This window comes from Myotis brandtii, unplaced genomic scaffold (assembly GCF_000412655.1).
Source record: "Myotis brandtii unplaced genomic scaffold, ASM41265v1 scaffold325, whole genome shotgun sequence".
NCBI classification, from domain to species: Eukaryota; Metazoa; Chordata; class Mammalia; order Chiroptera; family Vespertilionidae; genus Myotis; species Myotis brandtii.
This window is the reverse complement of record NW_005362486.1, coordinates 1,727,410-1,743,367: the sequence shown is the minus strand read 5'-3', so window position 1 is coordinate 1,743,367 and position 15,958 is coordinate 1,727,410.

Sequence of the window (15,958 nt, the reverse complement as noted above, 5' to 3'; positions counted from 1 at the left end):
GGAAGGACCCACCTGCCGCTGGGGGCGGCGGCGGGGAGGCGAAGGCCGGGTTCGGAGAACGGGGGGATGCGCCCCGGCGACCGAGGGAGGAGGGAGCGGTGTGTGGAGGTTGCTCAGGGTGGAGACCGCCCGAGGAGTCGGGGTGGGTCGTGGAATGGGGTTCGCGCCCTACCTACCTCCCCCCCCCCAAAAAAGGGGGGATTGGCAGAAGGAAGCCCCGTGGAGCTAGAAATAAACCTGAGCAGGTGAGTGGGGCCAGGCCGTGGGCGGCGTGAAGTTGAGGAGTTTGAGCGGGATGTGGTGAGTAGGGAGGGGTCGGAGCTTCTGGAGCCGGCGCGGGGCTCCTTGCACCGGGAATCCCAGGAACGAGGCTGGCCTACGCCGTCCCGTCCTCTGCGTTTGAGTGTGTGTTGAGCTGTCCATGTCATCAGATGGACCGTTGGGAGAGCCCTAGCCGGTTTGGCTCAGTGGATATAGAGCGCCGGCCTGCGGACCGAAGGGTCCCAGGTTCGATTCCGGTCAGGTACCTTGGTTGCGGGCACATCCCCAGGAGGGAGTGTGCAGGAGGCAGCTGATCGATGTTTCTCTCAGCTCTCTATCCCTCTCCCTTCCTCTCTGTAAAAAAAAATCAATAAAATATATTTTTTTAAAAAAAGATGTACCATTGGCCGCTGCTGCTGAACTGTGAGCCCCTTAAGGACTCTCGTTTTTTATTCCCACATCTGGCACAGGGTAACCTGGAAGGTTCATTAGATGAAGTGCATCAGAGACATGTGTGGGTGGTGTCTGAACATTTTGATTTGTCTTCGTTCTGTCATTTTTTTTTTTTTGACCTGAAGAATGGAGGTAGGAGTAACTATCTGTAAAGAGTAGGAAAGAAGGGGTGTGTGTGTGTGTGTGTTTCTGTAATAAGACAGGGGATTGGGATAGAAATGCAAAGAATTACCAGGGAGTTTGGGAAGCAACTTCCCTCTCTCCTCCTGCCCACCCCATCCCCTCTGCAAATTCACAGGGAAGACATGACCTGTGAAAGTGGAGACGTCCCACCCTACAAGAATGATTATGTTTTACTGATAGGCTCCAGACCCAAGTTCTAATTTCACTGAAAGGTTGCACATCACATATTATTTAGGTACATGAAGACTTTTCCCCCCCAAGGACTCTGAAACTTGGACATCAGGACTTTAATTCACATCACTATGTTAATTACGATGACCATTTCGGGTATAGGACTTTTATGGTTTTGTGGGGGCTGGGAAAAACTATTTCTACCTTAATTTGTCCTTGATGGCAGTAAAGAAATGATACCTGTTCTTGCAGAATTGGCCTTCTGTGGCAGGAAACAAAATGAAGCACCAACTCAGATGTCATTGCTGGTGACACAGAGCTTGTGTTCTTGGGTTTCAGTTTAACCCAAGACAACACTGTAGCACCCAAGAATAAAAACACTGGTCACTTTTTTCTGGAGAAGGAACTTCTAGATTTTTGTTGTTGAAACGTCATAAGAAAACTTTGAAGAATTCAGTGTCCTTGTTTTGCTTGTTATCAGTCTTAGCCAATACGGGTACAGAAGTTACAACTTCCCTAATGTTTCTCCTATGAGTCTAGGCATTTGGTGATTTAAAGTAGAGTTGCTAAGTGCATAAGAATTTATGCAAATATGATGTCTATCTTTTGTTTTTTAAAGCTATTTTGCCTCCTTCCTCAATCAGCTGATCCTGCCTTAGGCAGTTTATTTGTTCCACTTCTGTAGCAATCTCACATTCTGTTTTTGGTTGACTCATCTGGACTGTTTTCTCAGTACAAGGAAGAAAATTCTATTTGTGGTGTGTTCATTCTTATAGAGTTCAAAGGTGGCATATTTACATATATTTTTAAATTTTATTTATTGGGGTAACATTGGTTAATAACAAGTTTCAGATGTACAACTTTTTTTGTTAAAAGCAATGGCGTTTATTGATTTTCCTTTTTTTAAAAAAATATATTTCTTTATTGATTTCAGAGAGGAAGGGAGGAGATAGAAACATCAATGATGAGAGAGAATCATTGATTGGCTGCCTCTGGCACACGCCACACTGGGTGGGGATGGAGCCCGCAACCCAGGCATGTGCCCTTGGCCGGAATCGAACCTGGGACCCTTCAGTCCGCAGGCCGATGCTCCATCCACTGAGCGAAGCCAGCTAGGGCGATTTTTCTTTTTTTTAAGAGAGAGGAAGGGGGAGAGAGAAAGACATTGATTTGTTGTTTCACTTATTGCTACATTCATTGGTTGCTTCTTATATGTGCCCTGACCAGAGATCAAACCCGAAATCTGGGCGCATCCGGATGGTGCTCCATCCAACTGAGCTACCTGGCTGTGGCAGGTGTACCACTTTTTAATATGACATCTGTGGACTCGTTTATGTGCTCATCACTCGAAGTCTAGTCTCCTTGCATCACCATATATTGTCCTCCTTTATCCTCTTCCTCTCTGGCAACCACTGCTTACAGATTTTGCTATATCATAATATATCAAGTGCCCCCAAAATAACAATATAAAGAACTTAATTCATTTTTAAGGATGTTTCCTGGTCTGCAAAAACAAAGCTACCTTTTTATTCACAGATATAAGGACTACTGATAAAGGAAGTTGTGTTTAAATATCACAAATTTAAGTTTAATTAGTGGCAAAAGGTTAAATGCTGGCTTCTCAAACAATGATTTGCTAGTTGCATATTAACCAGCAATTCAGTTTCCCCTAAGGAGCAGGAAGTACTTGGACAGTGTTTTCTGGTTTTAGAGAGAGTCAAAGAAGCAATTAGCGGGAGCTCTGGAGGTGTCCTAGAAAGTGCATTTGTTGGGCCCAGCTGGTGTGGCTCAGTGTTGAGCGTTCACCTTTGAACCAGGAGGTCACCATCTGATTCCCAGTCAGGGCACATGCCCGTGTTGCGGACTCAATCCCCAGGACTGGGCGTGCAGGAGGCAGCAGATCAATGATTCTCTCTCATCATTGATTTTTCTATCTCTCCCCTTCTCTCTGAAATCAGTACAAATTCTATATAATAAAAGCATAGCATGCAAATTGTCCCCTCAACCGGAGTTCTTCTGGGAGTTCGACCAGGGGGCGGGCTGGCCAGAAGAAGGGAGGGAGACCCCAGCCAGCAGCTGCTAGAGACCGTACCAGTGCACAGATTTCATGCACTGGGCCTCTAGTATATCACTAAAAAAATAAAAAGTACTGTTGGGAGCCAGAGATCTGGGAATTAGCACCAGTTCAGCTGCTTGTGAGCTTAAATAATTGGGGCTTCAGTTTTTTGTCTTTTAAAAGGAGATCCTTATAGCTCTAAGCTTCATTCTATAAAGTTTTTCCACTAACATTTAAGTAATTCTCTTTCTTAACAAGTGGAATTTATTTCAGACTTGAGTACATTTAGCATTGGCATAGAGAACCATGATTGCTCTTTACCCCAGAATTTAAACTTATGCCAGTGAGCTAACATTTATATTTGGAGGTTACTTTATTGAGGATTGTTGGAATACACCTTAAGATTTCCTAAGTGGGGCATGACAGAGGGAGTGCAGACAGAAAAAAAAAAATATGTTAGAGCCCTGGCCTGGTAACTGTTGGTTACAGCATCGTTCTGATATGCCAAGGTTGTGGGTTCGATCCCTAGTCAGGGCACATACAATGAATGCATAAATCAGTGGAACAACAAATCAATGTCTCTCTATCTTTCTCTCCCAAAAAATAATTAATTAATTAATTAAAAGAATATTAGAAATCAATAGTATAGACCTATACCATGGCTGTTAGTGCTTTTTTCTATACCAGCATTTTAAAGAAATTCTGTTGTACTGATTCTGTTACCCCTACATATTTTTAATCTTTTGAGTGATGATCAAAGCAGGTCTGACTTAAACCAGTACTTCCTAAACTTTTTCATATCATGACACATGTGGAAATAATTGTTGCTTCAAAGAGGAAAACTGGAGGCAGCCCACAGAAGACAGCTGGCCTGGAAGCGGTGGCTGTGCCCAGTCCCCACATGACCAACCTCAGCCTGTTTCTTCATATGAGCAATGGCGTTAATAACCCGTATCTAGTAAGATTGCTTTGACGAGCCACGAGATAAATATACATGGTGTCCAGATACTCAAAGTATTAATAGCATTTCATGATTATAAGTTAAAATAAGATCATTACATTAGAGCATTTTCAAGACTGTAAAGAGCTGTGTATTTTATGGCATTTATATAAATGAAGATGACCAAGGTATCTTATGGGAAAAGGAATATACACTGGAAGGGTGAATGTGGAGACCATGTTTCCAGAACATGAACAGTGGCTACTCACCAAGTACACAGTCAAAAGCCAGAGGATATCAGGATCCCTAGAGAAATTCAAGAAGGTATTTGCAACATATAGTTGCTTAAGTTGAATAAACCTTTTCTTTGATTACTTGAAAATTTAAACAGGAAATTATAGATGTGGATTGTTGTGTTTTCCTTGTTTATGATTGGAACATGCTCTGTTGGCTCTAAGGATTCTGTTAATTTAATGAAGATAATTTCCAGTAGCTGGTACAAGGAGAGCTGAGCCGTAAGCTGATTTAGAAAACCAGATCCACACTGAGTTTACTGGTCCCAGTGTTAGCTAACACTGTGCTGTGGTACCAAGCAAACAGAAGCTCCCTCCAGAAAAAAGTGACCAGGGGTTTTTCTTAGGCACTGTAGTGTGTATTTTGGGTTAACCTTCTTGTCAGCATTTTCCCAACTTGCTTGATGGTAAGACTCACCTGAGGTACTTTTACTAGTAATGTACAGAGCACTCCTCTAGAAATGTTGAATCTGTAGATTCTGAGTTGGCTCAAGGATCAGTTTCCCCTGGTCTTTCCTGCCTAGCAAGCACTCCAGGGGCCTGGGCTAAAAGTTCTCTTGTTGATGATTACACCACACAAAAGGTAAGGTTACTTGAAAACGTAGAGCGAAACATGGCAAATTTTAAATGTTGCTGTTTTTCCCTTTTGTTTTTTTTTGTTGTTGTTGTTAGTCCTCACCCGAGGATATTTTTCCATTGACTCTTAGAGAGAGTGGAAGGGAGAGGGAAGGATACAGAGAGAAATATCGATGTGAGAGACACCTTGATTGATTGCTTCCTGTACGCGCCAGGGATCGAGCCTGCAACCTAGGTATGTGCCCTTGACGGGAATCAAACCCAGGACCCTTCCGTCCCCAGGCCGATGCTCTATCCACTGAGCCAAATTGGCTAGGGCTTTCCCTTTTTTTTATTTTTTATTAAAGTAATTCAGTATATGGTTTAAAGTCAGATAGTATTAAAAGACTTACAGTGGGGGGAAAACAAAAACCATGCCCTCCATTTTCCTCACCTCATAGTCTCATTTCTTAGGGGCAACCACTCAATTATTTCCTTCTTTCTGCAGGTGTTATCCTCATGTTTCACAATCATCTGCTATGTTATTATTTCTCTTCTTTTCCCCCATTGTTTGGCTTTTTGATTTCTGACTATGGTAGATTAGGACTTCCTTCTTCCACTCCCCCATTTCCCTGCCTTTCCACATCCTCCACCCCTGTCACAGCTATATTGTAGTTTTTGATTAAAACAAGCAGTTTTTCTGTGTTCATACAACTCTGCCAAATATCATTCAACCATTGAGGCAGGTGACCTATCTCAGCTCTGCCCTTCCTTGTGTTTAGGTTTACCTTTGCCTGCTTTTCTTGCATCTCGACTGTTGCTGTTTTCCCAATACTTCAAAATATTTGTCACATTTTTATCAGTAACATTTCCTGTGAGCTGAGATGTATCACTTCCATTTTTATTTTATTTTATTGGAACAACAAATCGATGCCTCTGTATCTCCTTCTCCTCCTCCTCCTCTACTCTTTTCTATCAGGAACTACTGCCCAGATACAGTTCGGAACTGCCCTTCACTCTCCTGGCTGGCACCAGGCTGTTCCATTTCTTGGCATACACCCTTATTTACTAAGAAGTTCGAGTATTTGAGTAACTTTATCTTGCCCACAGACTTGCTTGATTGTTTGGAAGTGTTATAGAATTCTAGGTGGGAAACAGTTTTCCCTCCGAATTTTGAAGGCATTATGTACCGCCTGGTATCTGTAATTGCTCGAGAGGCACAGGGATTCAGATCCTTTTTATGTGACCTTATTTTGTTGGTTGGTTGTTGTTTTTTTCTCCCTCGCTGGAGCTTTGGGCGTATTCTCTCTATCCCCGGTGCTAGGGACTATCATGATGATGTACCAGGGGTGGTCTTGCCTCATTTACTGTTCTGGGTACTCAGTGGATCCTGTCATTCTTAGAAATGTGTGTGCTTCAGTTCTGGGACATTTTCTTCTATTATTTCTCTGATTTTTCATGCCATATTTTCTTTTTCTTTGATCCTTTTTCATAATAACTATTTTTATTATATGGATATGATAGCTTCAAAGAAAGCCCATTACAGTGTTTTAGTTTTCTGCTCTGCATTGGAGCAGGTTTGAGTGTCAACCCTAAAGTAAAGGCAGAGCCTTATGTGTGGTGAGAACTTAGTGCTTTGTCACAGTGTTATAGGCCCCATTAAGTTAGTCTATGGGGACTGGGGAGGGCCTGGCCCTCTGCTCACTCCAGGTGCTCTTGCTCCTTCCCTGTCCTGTGTGTATTTCCTGCACTGCCTGCATGGACCCGTTTCTTTTCCATTCTGGGAGGATAGGTCTGGTCCCTTGGGCCCAGGCTGCCAGCCCCTGTTGCTGCTCCTTGTGGTCTCACCCTTGGTCTTGCACTCACCTCCTTCGTTCTTTTTTAAGAAAGTGTGTTAGTAGGTCTCCCTAACCTGTTTTGCTCTCACCTATTTTTTTCCCTCAATTATTTTTAAATGGTCACTTTTTAAGACTGGTGCTACCTGTTCAGCAAAGCAAGATTTATGTATGTATGTATGTATGTATTTATTTATTTATTTAGCTTTCAGAGTCTTGTGTCAGGTCTAAACAATGCTTTCATCTCTCAGTTCATTTACCAATCAAAGAGAATATTTTTCAGTTTTTATTTTTTAAAATATCCTGAAAAGAATGTCAAACTAAGTAAAGGTTTTCAGCTTAAATTAACCACTTTCCTAAATTTCCTTTGGTCCAACATTCTCCTGCTCGTCAAGGGATTGTTGGAATTGATACAGGGAATGTGCTTACAAGTACAAGTGCATTGCTAAAGTACCCGACCGTCTTTCAAAGTCAGTAAGTACTTGTGTTGGTGCTTGAAACAGAAAGAGGGAAATAACCACCTGTAATCCTCTCACCCAGAGATTATTTCTGCCCTGCGGAGGCCTATGAAATACATGATAAGGAACTGGTTGCTGAGCTGTTTTTTGACCTTTAAGTTTGAAGTACTATCTTGAAGTCCCTTTGCATGTGAGGCGCTGTGTAACTGAAACGTTTGAGCAGGTGTCTCCTGGGTCTGAAACACAGCAGAGATCTGAGCTGAAGATACAGGTTTGGGAGTCATTAACATTTAGTTGGTATTTGAATCATTTGAAGTAGATGGGGTGGGCAGGGGAGGGAATGTGTAAAGTGAAGAGATTGGAGCACCTAAAGTAGACTGGACTCGCAACATTTAAGGGATGGGCAGAGGAAGAAGAGCTTTCACTAGAGGGATGGGAAGAAAACCAGGAAAACAGAATCCAGATAAGATGAGGATGAATTAAATGTCAGACGCTTCCAACAGGTAAAGGAAGATAAGTACTAAGGATTTCATTGAATTTTGCCGTAAAGGTGTCTGTCTCCCATAACGCTTTCCTTGATCTTCCTCAAGCAAAACTGTTATTCTCCTCTGTACCTCATACATACATGTTAAACTTAGCACAAATATGCAATAAATATTTGGTTATAAATTCTATTTCTCCTAAAAGGTAGAGACTTTTTAAGAGTATGGGCCTTGCCCTGACCGGTTTGGCTCAGTGGATAGAGCGTTGGCCTGCGGACTGAAGGGTCCTAGGTTCGATTCCGGTCAAGGGCATGTACCTTGGTTGCAGGCACATCCCCAGTAGGGGGTGTGCAGGAGGCAGCTGATCGATGTTTCTCTCTCATCGATGTTTCTAACTCTCTGTCCCTCTCCCTTCCTCTCTCTAAAAAAATCAATGGAATATATTTTAAAAAAGAAAAAAAAGAGTATGGGCCTTATGGGTATGGTCTTACAGTCTTAGTCATCTTTGGTGAGACAGTATTGCATTATGTCTTCACAACATGGACTCAAGTGAGCATCCTGTGTCTACTGTGTAATAGCTGTGTGATCTTTAGCAAGGTACTTAACATCTCTGTGCTTGGATTCTAAAATCTGTGATATGAGATGATAATAGCATCTACTTCGGAGAAGAATGAACATTTGTAAAGTACAGGAAACATTGCCTGCCTCATTAGAAATGTTAAATGGTGTTTGGTAGGTATGGTAATAGGAGTATTCTTAACACAATGTCTGACATTTAACAGATACTTGAACATGAAACTCAACAACTTGTTGGAACTAATACACTTCCTGTCATTTTACTCTACAAGCATATATGGAATATAATGGCCAGGCCATAGAGAAATTACAGAATAGAAATGGACTGAGTTAAATGCATGCAGTTGTTTTATAAAACAAATCTGTGGACTTTCCACAAAGTACTTTGTGAAATTAGTTTCTTTTTATGTAGTTGGGAAGGAGAAAGCAAAAAGTTAAAGAAGACAGCTCCAAAGCAGATGAGAATTTTTATGTGTAGAGATAAAAAGCCTTAAGTAGGTTAAGTGGTGACTGGAAGTCACAGCATGTATTTGTTTGACTTAAAAAGAAACAATACTACAACGTCACCCATTTATCCTGGTTCTTTTCGTTCCTTAAAAAAATTTCTAGTACAGCCCTAGCTGGTTTGGCTCAGTGGATAGAGCATTAGCCTGCAGACTGAAGGGTCCCAGGTTCAATTCCGGTCAAGGGCATATGCCTGGGTTTCGGGCTCCATCCCCATTAGGGGGTGTGCAGGAGGCAGCCGATCAGGGATTCTCTCTCATCATTGATGTTTCTAGTTTCTATCTCTCTCCCTCTCCCTTCCTCTTTGAGGTCAATAAAAATATATTAACAAAAAATAAAAAATAATGTTTAAAAATTTTTCTAGTACAGTTAACAGACAATATTATATTAGTTTCAGGTGTACAACATAATGATGAAACATTTATGTAGTTTACAAAGTGATCACCCTGATAGGTCTAATACCCATTAGACACCATACATAGTTATCACAACAGTATCAACTATATTCCCTATGCTGTACTTTGCATCCTGTAGTTATTTTTGTAGCTGGCAATTTGTACTTTAATCCCTTAACCCTTTTTCACCCGTCCCTCCAACCTTGCTCTCACCTGGCAACCATCAATTTATTCTCTGCATCAGTTTGTTCCTGTTCTGTTTACTATTTAGCCTCCACGTTTGTGTGTTTTTCAGTTTTTTTTCTTGTAATTTGTAGTTTATACCATTGTGGTTGGAGAAGATGTTTCATGTGATTTCAACCTTTTTAAATTTATTGAGACTTGTTTTGTGGTCTAACTTGTGGCCTATCCTGGAAAATGTTCTATGTACACTTGACAAGGATGTATATTCTGCTGCTTTGAAAAATGTCAATTAGATCTGTCTTATGTGTCCTTCGAGCCCTCTGTTTCCTTATTGATTTTCTATCAGTTGATCTAGCCATTCATTGATTTTCTGTTCAACTGGCTAAGGGCTCCCAGGGTGTTTCTTGTGTGGGATGTGTGTGCCCTCCTGTTGTAGTTGATCCTTGATTGCTGTTGTCACATCAGAGGGGAAGTTGACCCTCAAGCTGACCAGCTGTCCGGTGGCCATGGCTACAGTGAAGGAGCTGTTGTGTAGGGGCTGAACCTATAAAGAGGAGTCACGTTAGTGGGGCTTGCTCTGGTGCCAGTCATGTCTGCTCGGGTGTGGCAGTTGTGGAGCTGGTTGGGTGGTGGTCTGGTGTGGTCTGAAGCTGGCCACCATCTGTATTGGGTGTGGGGCCTCTTGGGAGAGGCTCTGGTGCAAGCCAAGGTTAGCCGCCTCTTGTGTCTGGCTTGGGGCTGCCTAGTAGGATCTGGAAAGTGATCTGCAGTTGGTTGCCGCTTAGTCTGGGCTTGGAGAAGCTTGGCAGAGGCCGTGCTGTGAAATGAGGCCAGCTGCCACTAGGTGCAGGCTTGGGACCATTTGGTGGGCCCCACGATATGAGCTAGGCCAGCTGCCACTTGTATTAGGGTTGTGACTGTTTAGTTACTAGTAAAGCTACATTCCAAGCCAAGACTGGTCACTGTTTATGCCAGGATTGCGGCCACCTGATGTTAGTGCAAGTAGAGACCTATCACCGTTTGTGTTACTGAACTCAAGTTCGCCAGTTGGGGTGTTCTATGCAGGAACCAGTGTGGTTGTCCTTAGGTAGTTTTATTTACTAGCAGCAAGTAAAGACGGGATTCACACCCAAAGCTCTGTCTGCTGAAGGAAGGCTTAGCCATTGCTGGTATACACTAGCTGGTTAATTTCTTCTTTGCAGTTGACTGTACCCAGCTTACAGTAGTTGAGTTCCACGTGGGATCCACATTGGACTAATGGACTTTAATGAACTGAATGCTGAACTGAACCCGCTACAGCATGGAACGGAAGCTCTGGGCACTGGCCTTGCTTTTGGCTCTACTTGAACCCCAGCTGCCCCTCTTTCAGGACTGGCTTAAGGGAAATGGTACTTTACAACCCGAGGAATGTAATTCCACGCAAATAAAGCTGTTTCCACATCTCGTTTTCCCATGGGAATCTTAGAAAATTCATTTTCTCAAAATATCTTTAAGAGCCAACTCACACCCACAAGTGATAGAGAAGTCTAGCCCACTAATTCCTCTGGCAACAATACTACTGGATACATAAAAAATATATCTTTTCTTTTCTTTTTTTTTTTTTTTTAGTATTTTAAAAATCTCCTTTCTTAGCAACATGTGTCATTGTTTTTGGGATATACCTTCTCAAAAGTTTCACAGGAGGGAAAGCAGTGGCAAGGAAGTTCTCGTTCTTTGCATGGTAAAATTGTCACCAAGTTCTCATTCAAATCAGATTTTATTTTATTTTTTTAAAAAAAAATATATTTTATTGATTTTTTACAGAGAGGAAGGGAGAGGGATAGAGAGTTAGAAACATCGATGAGAGAGAAACATCGGTCAGCTGCCTCCTGCACACTCCCCACTGGGGATGTGCCTGCAACCAAGGTACATGCCCTTGACCGGAATCGAACCCGGGACCCTTGAGTCCGCAGGCCGACGCTCTATCCACTGAGCTAAACCGGCCAGGGCTCAAATCAGATTTTAATTCAGTGTCCCATTATTTCTTCTTGAAACAGTTTTGTTTTCCTAAACACGATGTGTTACTTTGGTTTTATGATTAAAATCACTAATATAAGTACATCTGAGCCCTTGAGCCTGGAATAATGGGAAGTTTGTTTTATACATGGTTAGGAAGGCTGTAGTCTACATGATAGAACTGAATTGATGAGCTACCTGAGTAAAGTAGCTTATTTGTTACTTGTCCATGCGCTTGTTGGATGCTCTTTTATAGACATTATTCTTTTCCTTCCTCCCTTCCTGTAAAAACCAGATGTATTGGAATTAGTCCAAATGCCCCCATTTGATTTCTTCCAAGTCAGAGGATGACTATCTTTTCCCCTTAGAAAATGAAGTTAACCCTTTTCTATGTTTAGGCTAGAGAAATAGCCAGTCTTTTTCCTGTCACTGTTCTATTTGTTAAAATAGATGCGGGGGAAGGAGGCTTCTAAAACAAGAAATGTACCACCTTCTTAAGCTAATCATTTTTGTTCATTTGTTTGTTTTTAATCCTCACCTGAGGATATTTTTTCCATTGATTTCTAGAGAGAGAAAGGAAGGAAGGGAAGAAGGGGAGAAAGAGAGAGAAACACCAAAATGAGAGCGAGACATCAGTTGGTTGCCTCCCACATTCATCCCCATCGGGGCTGGGGAACATGTAACTGAGGTGCGTGCCCTTGACCAGGAATTGAACCCACAACTCTTCGGTCCACTGGCTGACGTTCTAACCACCGAACAAACTGGCCAGGGCTAAGTAGTCATTTTTTGCCTTTTACTTTCAGGCAAAAATGCCATTATTAGCACTTTTTTCTCCCTGTCTATTTATTGCATCCACCCATATGCCAACGTGAATTTTTCTGAGTTCCTTCTGGCCTCCTGGTTGAGCTGAAGACTACATACTGGAAGCAGTGGGAGAGATACTGTACATAGATCAGCCACAGGGAGAGGTACATGGATCAGCACGAGGAACTCAGGCTGGGAGACCTCACTCTGATTCTTAAATGGAAAAAGGCATCAGGTTTTACCATCTTAGCTGGCACCAAGATACCACAAAAGCAAGAGCTACTGGCTGCCTTTGATATGTCAAATACCCAAGTCCTCTAGTTTGTACAACTGGCCTTTCATTCATAGGCCAGTCCCTTTTCTCTTGTCCTTTTTTCTTGTTTCTTAATGGATTTGTCCCAGAACACTTGCCTTGATTTTTCCCTTTTCCATCTACCAGATACAAATATTATATTTCCTGCCAATCTGGCAGGTTTTAAAGTATGTGTCCTCTCTTACATAAAAAAACGTCAGTGAGGTTGCTGTCACTTTTCTCAGCATTTTGCTGAAATCTATTGGCCTTGAAGGATTTCTCAGTGCTTAGCAGTAATTGGAGTAATGAAGACATTGCCAGAGGTAACTCTAATAGTGATCACATAGAGAAATTAATGTGTGAACTAGTTGATGCATATTAGGAATTCCCAAGTAGCTTGGCAGCTCTTTAGCAGTAACTGAATATTTAGGGTAAAATGCTAAAACAGATTTTCCCCCCTAAAGAAGTACTCTAGAAGGAATAAGATATGCTTCATGCTTAGATGCCACTGGGGCGTACCTGCGAGATTGTATCATGTGAGACACCCTTTAGGCTGAAGAAATGATGATAACCTGTTAGAAAACAGAATGACTATATGATCAGATATAATGTGGGCATATTACAGTACTTCTCATTCAGTCCCTAAATCAGAGGACCCAAAACATTTTAGTAACAGCTTGTCAGGAGCTGTTAGCCATATTTATTCCTTTAAATTAATGTGGGTGAAGTGGACCTTCAGAACAGTTGACTCTGTAAAAAGAAAAAAGCTTAGTATTCAGGTGTAGATACCAAGAATTGACCACCAACAATCCAGCAAAGCCCGGCTGGCATGGCTCAGTGGTTGAGCATCGACCTGTGAACCAGGAGGCCACAGTTCAATTCCCAGTCGGGGCATATGCCCAGGTTGCGGGCTCAGTCCCTAGTGTAGAGAGTGTGGGAGGTGGCCGATGAATGATTCTCTCTCATCATTGACGTTTCTATCTCTCTCTCCCTCTTCCTTTCTCTCTGAAATCAATAAAAAAATATTTTTTAAAAAAAGAATCCAGCAAAAATGATCTTGCATATTTTCCAGGAGAAAATGGCAGGACGGATCTAGGGTTCTAGTAGGTGAGTGGTGCTGGGAGGTAGTAGCAAATAGTGCTTGTCACCAGAAGAAGGTGTTGTTTCAGCTTCTGATTGCGGGTGAGTGCCTGGTCATGTAGCAGCTAGTAAGCATTACACAGGATTATTTCAAATAAATCTGCTTCCCAGAATGTCAGAGCTTCCTTATTTGATAGTTTGGGCTGCAAATTAAAAATGAAAAGCTGAGAGGCTAATACTTGAAAGAATGCTTTTAGGTGGTAATAGTGTGGTTAAGAGTATGGCCTTGGGAGGCAGACAGACCACCTTGGTTTAAATTATGACTCCCAGCCTTTCTATGCCTTAGTTTTCTCATCTCTGTAATAGGATAATAAGAGTACTTCATAAGGTTATGGAGATTACATGAGTTAATATTTATAATTACTGCGTGGCATGTGGAAAGTACTATATAAGAGTTTGTAAATAAAACTGGTTTAGTAGCTAAATTGAGCATTTAATTCTGAAGATGTATGTCTTCAAAACTGAATAAACATTAAATTACTTTCCTTTATACTTTATTTTCATCTTTCTCAATTCATGGTATTTTTGACATGGGTGTAATTTGTTCAGACAATGAGTTTACATAATGATATTTAAGGAAAGAACATCAGCACATACACTTTTCATTGTGTACTTTTAAAAACCTCTCTGATGGGTTGTCCTGTATGTGGCAGAAATAATCACTTTTCTTCCACTACTTCTCCAATCTAGAACATAGACTTTAGAGTAGGGATGGAAATATTTTAATGGCAGTCAATTCCTGACTGTTGGTGTTAGCAGACTGGGAGGCTGTGTAATAAATGATGTGTACACTTAAAAGGAGGGAAGATGACATAAATGTAGGGTGCTTAGTGTGTGCTCTACATTTAGCAAAAGTTGAATTGCAGAAAATTTGATGTCAGTTAGGTGTTTCCTGTTTGCCTTATGAGAATCCCCTGAAGGCCCTGGCTGGTGTGGCTTATTTGGTCTGGTGTCCTGTGCACCGAAAGGTTGCTGGGTCCATTCCCAGTCTGGGCACATGCCTGGGTTTCATGCTTAATCCCCAATAGGGGGTGTGTAGGAGGCAACCAATCTGTGTTTGCTCTCACAGCAATGTTTCTCTTTCTCTCTCCCTCTCCCTTCCTCTCTCTCTAAAAATCAGTAAAAAGAATCCCCCCAAAGATTCTGGAGATTCTGGTTCAGTAATTTGGGATTGGAGTTTGGGAACACACATAGTCTTTAAAATTAACAGACTATTTTTTTATTTTTTTAAAAATTGATTTTGGAGAGAAATAGAAAAACATCGATGAGAGAGAAACATTAAACATCAATCGGCTGCCTCCTGCACAACCCCATCAGGGATTGAGCCCGAAACCCGGGCATGTTCCCTGACCCGGAATCAGACCAACGACTTCTTGGTTCATGGGTCAATGCTCAACCACTGAGCCACACCGGCTGGGATAACAGACTATTTTTAAGACCATGTATGTACTTTTAATAAGCATCTCAGATGATTATTAAGTTAAGGCAAGATTAATTGACTTAAGTAATTCAACTGTCTTCTCTGAGCCCCACCTTTCTCACTAACAGAATCAAAGATTTGACTAAGACAGTTTGCATCCTAACTCACTTCTGTGATTTTGTATTTCCTATTTTCCTAATGATTTATGATATCAAAGGAGAATTCCATTATGTGTGATGAATATGGGGTGAGGAACTGAGCCTTGTACTTAACAGAAAAATTAAATCAGTGAACTTTTAAAAATGTTTTCATGTAAAATCTTTCTAATAAGACATTAAACATAAAGTAATTACTAGTAATTCCATTCTTTCTAAATATTGACAATGAAAGATAATAAAGCACCTGAAACTCTGGCAATACATATTGTCTTCTTATTGTGTGTTTGTGTGTACACACATACTATTTAAAATATTGCTGTTTTAGAATTAATGGTCTTAGATTTAGCAAGTTTACTAAAACATGTAGCAATTAAAACGTCTCTATCTTGTTCTCACTGTAATCCACGTTAATTCTTTTACTTTGGCTAGTTATCTCATCACCTGAACATAAGTGGTCATTTGTCATATATTTTTGCTGGCTAATGCCTTTCCCATCTGTCATGGCGTGTTTAGCTAGAGAGACATGTCTCTCTGCCTGTGAGGACACAGTCGCCCAGCAACAAGGAATGTCTGACAATCAGCAAATGAGTACTGATTGCTCCGTTCTCAACCCAGTGATTTATTTTTTTATTTTTATTTTTTATTTTTTGTTAATCTTTATCCAAGGATATTTTTTTCCATTGACTTTTAGAGAGAGTGGAGGGAGGGGGAGTGACAGAGAGAGAGAGAGAAACATCGATGTAAGAGAGAGACATAGATTGGTTGCCTCCCGTACTCACCTCACAACGGAGCCCTAAACCGGAA